General features: G+C 38.7%; 1 long non-coding RNA gene and 1 pseudogene across 1 annotated transcript; one reads left to right on the top strand and one right to left on the bottom strand.

Annotated features, from left to right (window-relative positions):
- Positions 1-4,965: 4,965 nt before the first annotated feature.
- Positions 4,966-7,236, bottom strand: LOC149105271 (uncharacterized). The gene is made up of 2 exons (XR_016201628.1): positions 6,659-7,236; positions 4,966-5,118 (listed from the first exon to the last, which is right to left on the bottom strand). It is a non-coding gene; the product is annotated as an uncharacterized LOC149105271 (long non-coding RNA).
- On the top strand, positions 5,806-6,481 carry LOC149105272 (uncharacterized; annotated as a pseudogene).
- Positions 7,237-7,443: the final 207 nt, after the last annotated feature.

Here is a 7,443-nt window from a genome sequence, read left to right as displayed (position 1 = left end):
GCCACGCCTTTGAGATATTGACAATTGTCCTTTGGTAAAAGCTTCATTATATGAATTAAGGAGATGTGTGCCAATTACGTCGAAGAATGTTTCATAAAATTCTTTGGAAAAGCCATCATCCACAGGGGATTTGTTGTTCTGAAAGGATGTTAAAACGTTTTTTATCTCATCAAGTGTCAGGTCAGATTCAAGAGACACTGATTCCTCAAAAGACAATTTGGGAATGTCTAGGTCCTCAACAAAGGCGAAAAAGTTCTCTCTGAAATTCGTGGAAGGAAGGCCGGATGATTTTGTTTCTAGTAAATCACTATAAAATAATTCTATTTCTTGGTTGATTTGTTTCATGTCCGAAATAATCTCGCCATTTTCAAGTTTTAACTGTGCAATAACCCTTTTCTCAAAGTTTCGCTTTTCTAAATTGAAAAAATAATTGGTAGGCTTCTCACCTTTTTCAATCTAGCGGGCTTTTGAAGGGAACATGGCTTCTTTGCCTTTTTCTCGTAAATATCTTTGAGTTCTGTCTTGATGGATTCGTATTCATCTAACAGTGGTTGGTTGAAGTGGTTGTTTCCGTGACATATTTCATTATCAAGGGCATCGAGTTTTCCCTGAAGATAAGTTTCCCTGTTTTTAAATTCCTTGCGTTTTGCTTTCGAGTATGATATGGTTTCAGAGCGAAACTCCATCTTAATAAGTTCCCATAAAAGTTGATGGCTCTCAACTTCTTGATACTTTGATTGAATTCTCGGTAAACATCCTGTGATAAGCTGAACATAGTTTTCGTCTTCTAATAATTTGTTATTGAATTTCCACGTGCCTGGGCCGCGATGAAACGCGTCGTTGATTTCTACGCTCAAGTAAATGGCCTTGTGGTCTGGAGCAATTGAGGAGCGGATTTCAGCTGTTCTTATGTTTGACTTTAAAGACTGTGCAATGAGAAAAAAGTCAATTCTAGATTTAAGCTTCAGAGATTTTGATTCGTAAGTAAATGCCTTCTTTTTGGGGTGTAGGGCTCGATAAACATCAACAAGACCTAATTCGTCCATAAAACTAAGAAGAGAATTCCTGTAACTTGTTTCTTGGCATTGTCGCCCTCCACGTTTGTCTATTGAATGAAGAGTGGTGTTCCAGTCACCAGCGATTATAGTTCTGGACATGTTTGTTTTAGAGACAATATCTGTACATAAGTTCTGTGTAAACAAAGTTTGCTGTTGGGAATCACATGGAGCACAAACGGAAGCTAGAAAAAAATCTTTGTCACCTACAATCTTGGACAAAATAAATGGAACATCTGGACCACCCCTCCCCTCATTTCAATGATGCCAAAATGGCGCGCTTTTGCTCCTTCGCGCCTTCATCATTGCTTTGGGGGGGATGGGGGATAATTGTTCCATTTTATTCTGTCCAAGATTGTAGCTTGATTTTTGCGATAACCAATCTACCGTTTGGATCAACAGACAGACGCTCTAAAGATAACAAAGAGTTTGACCTCTGCAATATGCAAGTACCTTTGGAATGTTTTGTGCCGTGTGAGAAAAGTATTTTCCCACCCCATTCTGAAGCCCAAGGGACTTCATCTTCCTTTAACGAAAAGGTTTCCTGAAGACAATAGAAATCTGCTTTTTGATTCTTGAGATACAAAAACAATGCCCTTCGCTTGACGTGATTACGCAACCCCCTTACATTCAATGATAAGATTTTGATGAATTTCATAATATTCTACCGAATAAAACCTAACACCTATTCTTAATGCACAATAGCTATGCTAACAAACAATAATAAAGGCTTGAGCCAGAGAAAAAAATAAGAAGAAAAAAAAAAAATAGAAAACGAAAATACGAAGACAGGCAAAAATACTAGTAAAGTTTAGAAATATAAATGAGCTACGCTTAAGAGACTAACTTAGTTAGCAATCGCAAAAGTAACCAAGATGAACGAAAGAATTACGAAGTGAAGTTGCACAGTTCTTAAAAAAAATAGAAGACAAACACCGCACTCAGTAAACAACAACAACAAAAAAGTGACTACGCTGGGAGGTTTGAAAGTATTTCTAATTTCTGAAAGAAAAAAGAAATTCTACTTCCAAACTTACTGTAAAGGAAGGGAAGCAAAGCGAAAAAGTGCTAGTCTCTCTTCCTCCTTCCCGTTCGATCTCATTTCCCTCAAAATATACAAACTTCCACTTCGATACGATATTTACGGTTTGGACCTGAGAGGAGCCCGGATGCTACAAGAAGTTTGGTTGACAAATTGCGGTCTAGTACCCCCGCGAGTCTTCGTTTGCCAACATGACGAGGTTACCAAGCCGATTTCAACGGTCGTTGTGTCGCGGATCAAACGGACACGGAGCTCTTCCATCGTTTTATCGTTTAATTGGGGACACGAAGAGCCACCTGGCGTCGCTCGCAGGGCTGCGATTGTGTGGCTAGAGAATTGAAATGAAAGATCAATCTTTGCCCTTGAATTCTGCGGAGGATTTGTGGCCGTGGGTACACTGGCTTCCTGTTTCTGAACGCATTAAATTCAAGATTATGTTACTTACCTTTAAGGCTCTTCATCAACAATCTCCTGTCTACATTCAAGATCTAGTAGCGTACTACCAACCTTCCAGAATCCTCCGATCATCACACTTATTACTTCTTAACCCCACGAATTTTCACCTGAAGACATATGGTTCTCGAGCTTTTGCTGTTTCCGCTCCTGAACTCTGGAACAGTCTACCTGTTTCTATCCGCTCATGTGACAATCTAAGTTCTTTTAAATCTAAACTCAAAACTCATCTTTTTAAGAAAACTTATTATTCTTAGCGATTTTTACTTTCTATTACTTTCTTAAATGCACATTTTTAATTATTAAGATTAGTACAGATCATTTTGGCGAATTGTACAGCGCCTAGAGCAGGCATGGATAGGCGCTATATAAATATTTTATTTATTATTATTTATTATTTTAGCCTGGGATTTTTGACTTCGTACGGCAGGCTGTCCCGACTGAGGTGTTTCGCCTTGTCCTCCACCCTGCGAGCAGAGCCTCTTTTATCGCTTTTTTGAGCGGACAGGAGACGGAAAAAGAGGCTCTGCACAAATCTGCTTTAGCCTTTGAAGTCGCCGTAGCCCCAAATCTCGGGCTAGTCATTCCGGTTTACAGTCGTCAAACTGGTTTTTCGAGTGCGAGCATCAACTTTTACGAGAAACCGATGGTCGAAACTGAGCCCACTGAACACAAGAAAAACATGGCGGCGAAAGGGCCGGCGAAAGGAGATCGTGCAAAAATGCTTGACGATGCTCTGCTTACACGCAAACATCAGTCAGCTTCTATCAAGTCTTTCACATCTGGGACTTTCGTATCTTTACCCAGGGTCACCGGTCACGGAAAATCTTTCATTTTATAAGCTTATCGACCTTCGCTCTCGTTCGCAAGAGTTGCAAAACGGTGTCGACAAAACCAGGATCGGATCACGGATCGGATCATGGATCGGATCACAGAAAAAAAAAAGTTTTAAAGAAAAAAAATCAAAACTAAAATCAAACCGTTTATAAGGTAATAAAAAAGAAAAGTGGAAAACTAAAATATGTTAAATGAGAATAAGAATCCCGAATTTGACGCAATGACATGTTAATTACAGAGAATGACAAGAGGTCATTTAAAAAGCCACATAAGCGCCTAATTTACGACGAATTTAAATTGTAATGAACAGGCAGATGTAGTTATATTTGAACGTTAGTTGGCTCGAAGCTTGCGTGAACCTCCCATTCTCGTTTTTGAAATTGTTATCAGTGGCTAATTCTCGGCTACATTTTCGTGTCAGATGTGAGCGTTACAGTTGGCGTTACAGTTAATGAGAAAACTTACGTACGAAAGCTTAAGGACATGACTTGTTTTGAAGGAGCTACGTCACGATTTGCACATCTTGAAAAAACTAGCCTAGTTTTTCAAGTTCATCATTTGCAATCCCCGTTAATCTTTGCCATCCTTGACGATCCTCATTCCGTTTTGATTTGTTCTTGCCTCTTAAGTGTTTTCTATCCTAGAACACGATCATTTTAAGGTTTTATTCTATTTAAAGGCAACTCTTTACGACCCTAAAAATGACTCTAAAACTCGTGACGTAACTGCTAAAATGTTGTTTATTCTCTGGTTGCGTTATCGTTCACACTATCGATGTCATTCCTAGAATTTTTTGTAAAACAGCTATATTTCCTTGAAATACAAATGGTTTGTTTCGTTTTATTCCAGTGCGAAATATCGTATTCCAAACTCACATCTTGTAAAAGTATAGACTTGTCTCAAAAACGGAAATTGTTTGAAATCATCAGGTGTTTAATTTGTTAGTGTTTTTAGTTTTTGTGTTTCTATTCATACGTTCGTCCTATTATTACCATACGGACTCGTTTCATGACAGTTTACCTTTGATGCAAGTGAATACACGAAATATCATTTATCTGAACTGCGGAGAAAGATATGAAGACATGATTGATCATCGCAATCAAAACCCAACAGCCTGAAAAAAATTCATCTGTGACCAGCTCCCAGTTGGCTTGATATTATAAAAGAATAAAGGAATATCACACCTGAATTAAATAAAACTTTCTGCTCACAGTAGTCACTCTAGTGCAATTTGCTCAACAAAATTTTGAATTTTTTTCCTTGATCCGATCCGTGATCCGGTCCGTGATCCGATCCATGATCCGATCCGTGATCCGATCCGTGATCCGATCCGTGATCCGATCCGTGATCCGGTCCGGTCCGGTCCGATCCAGGTTTTGTCGACGCCGGTTGCAAAAGCACTCTGAACTCTGATTTTCTCTGCCCACTAACTGCGCTGATCGAAGACCAAAGCCAAACTTACCAAGTTTTCGGTATGAACTGTTTGAAGCTCGAGAAATTTAAACAGGGCGACCCCGGCGATTTGTTGTTTTCAAGTAAAGCATTAAGAAGGTTCATCAAATCTGAGCGAAGAAAATATTTTTGGCGTTGTTTTAGATGAAACTCATTGTGTGGTTATTTGGTGAGTTTTTATTCCTTTTTCAGCTTCTTACAGATCACGAGTAGTACTCATCTTTACAGTTTTTCATTGTTATTTTCCTGTGTGTCGGTGAAGGATAATTATGCACAAACCTGAAATAAGTTAAATAAAACGTTAAATAAAACCAAGAATAAAATTGAATTATGATTGTATATACCTGATAATTTAATTATGATATCATTTTGGTTTGAGAGATAAACTAGTTTACTAGAAAGCATATTGTGCTGTTTTTATTGTTACTCAGGCATACTTTTGAGCATTTTTATTATTAGTTTGGCATTATTTAATCTTTGCTACAATGAATCAACATTAATTACTGATTAATTATCACTTATTGATATTCACATGGTGATATTCATGTCACACTGGTTTAGTTGGACTGGTAGTCATGGCCAAGTTCCCTTCCAGGCTGCCTATTCTATAGTTGGCAACGTACAGTAAAAGCAATTCTGAAAGTTCCAATGTTTGCTTGACTGCAACAGCCAACACAAAGTTGGGGAAAAATTAATAAAATTAATAAGATGTTAAATATGACACCTGTCAAAACCATTAGGATGTCACCTGACAAAAGAAATGTCAAATATATTGTTGAAAAAGCTAAGGGTGTGTTCCTTTGGTGTGATCTGGATCAGGATTAGGGATCCAAGATCACTCCGATCATCATGCATCAAACAAAAGGAGCTGATGAATCCATGACCTGAGTGGATTCATCAGTTCCTTTGATGGACCATGATCTGAGTGATCTTGAATCACTGATCCTGATCCAAATCATCCCAAAGGAATGCATCCTAAGAGTGAACCACAGGATACCTTTAATTGGCTTATCAATGATATGGTAAACAATGTGCATGCTGAAAGAATCATAATTTCCTGCCAGTCATTAAAAGCAGTGACATGGTAACATTTATGACACTTTTCAACACTTCCTTCCATGAAAAAGTAAAATTAGGGACTATGTAAGACTATGTAAGACCCCTCACGACATCAAGGATAATATAATGTTTTTTCAGGACTGATTTACTGTCTCACAATGGAAATACTTGCCCGGTAATAACAGCTAGTGCCCTGGAAACGGGAGTTAACATACCCAACATCTGAAAGGGTTGTTAGTTTTGGAGTGCCAGAGAACATGGAATTCTACCTTCAAGCAGTTGGAAGGGGTGAAAGGGATGGTTCTGATGTTTTGTCCATATTGTTTTACCGTGCATACCACTTGTGTCACTGTGATCCCACAATGAGGGCATTTGTTAAAAACAAAGTTAAATGTAGGCATGTGGAAAGTTTTTGGAACAGTTTTTTAATGAGAAGATACAAAAACCTTCCATACTGCACAAGGGCTGTGATGTGAGTGGTAAACAGTGTGATTGTGAAGCCTGCCCTAAAGAAATGTTAAAAAATTATGCTTGGACGATCAAGATAAAACTTTCTACAAGAAGGGAGATCAGAGCCATGTAAACTTTGCAGAAAGTTTTATCTTGATAACCCTTTTCGTTATAATTTTAGTAATTTGTATCATTTTTGACAGAGGATGATCAGAACACATTTAACTAATTTGTTTAGCATTGCCAGGAGGTGCAATGTCTCTTTGGGGTGACGGTTTCACTTATAATATGGGTGTTTAGAACAACCTACCTCCGTTCCAGGTTGTACATTGCTGTCATTCTATTTCTGGTGCCTATAGCTCGCTAATCCGGCAGTGGTGATCAGGAGGGTGCTCAGGTTACACATTTACAGCGAAGGGGAATACAAATTACATAAAAGACACATTAACAAATAGCAAACGAAACTACTCACGCGCGCATACGAAGAACGATTACGATTTGTGTGTACTTGATTAGAAAGGAAATTTGGATTTAAATGTCCTTTCAACTATTGTCCTCCAGTGCTGATAAGAGTTCGGTTTTGCAACTTTATCCTGCCGGATTGCTTCAGTTGTGTTTGCTTCTAAACTGTTCCAATTTTAAGTCTAAGACGGACGACTTTTTTGCGATCTTCTTGGCAAGGCCATCGTGACCCCGCAGTATAAAGTTGTACTTACTTCCAGCACCGCACAAAATTCAGGCATTCAGCCCACAACAGAGGCAGCACGAATCCTTTTCATTCTTCACCTTAACTCTGCTTATTCAATTTTACCTAGAGTTTGCGAACCAAGGGTAGGAGGCAAACCCTTCAAGTTCTACACGACGACTCTTTTTTGCGTTCTGTTTACATTTTACATGAACGGCGATACGGCCTGGGTTCGAAACTGTATCTTAGCAACGCGCTGAGCATGCTCAATAAGAACTGGACACGATTCGTGCAGAGTCTTTTCTCGGTACAAAGCATATGTACCGTAAGAAAAGGCTCTGCTTGCAGGGTGATCCGAAGCATGTTGTTGACGGTTTTTAAAAGAGCAGTGAAAAATAAGCAAAGTTCCC

This window comes from Orbicella faveolata, unplaced genomic scaffold (assembly GCF_042242905.1).
Source record: "Orbicella faveolata isolate gen_17 unplaced genomic scaffold, um_ofav_v1 contig_34, whole genome shotgun sequence".
Classification (NCBI taxonomy): Eukaryota; Metazoa; Cnidaria; class Anthozoa; order Scleractinia; family Merulinidae; genus Orbicella; species Orbicella faveolata.
Note: the sequence above shows the minus strand (reverse complement) of the source record. Positions and strands in the feature narration are given on the sequence as shown.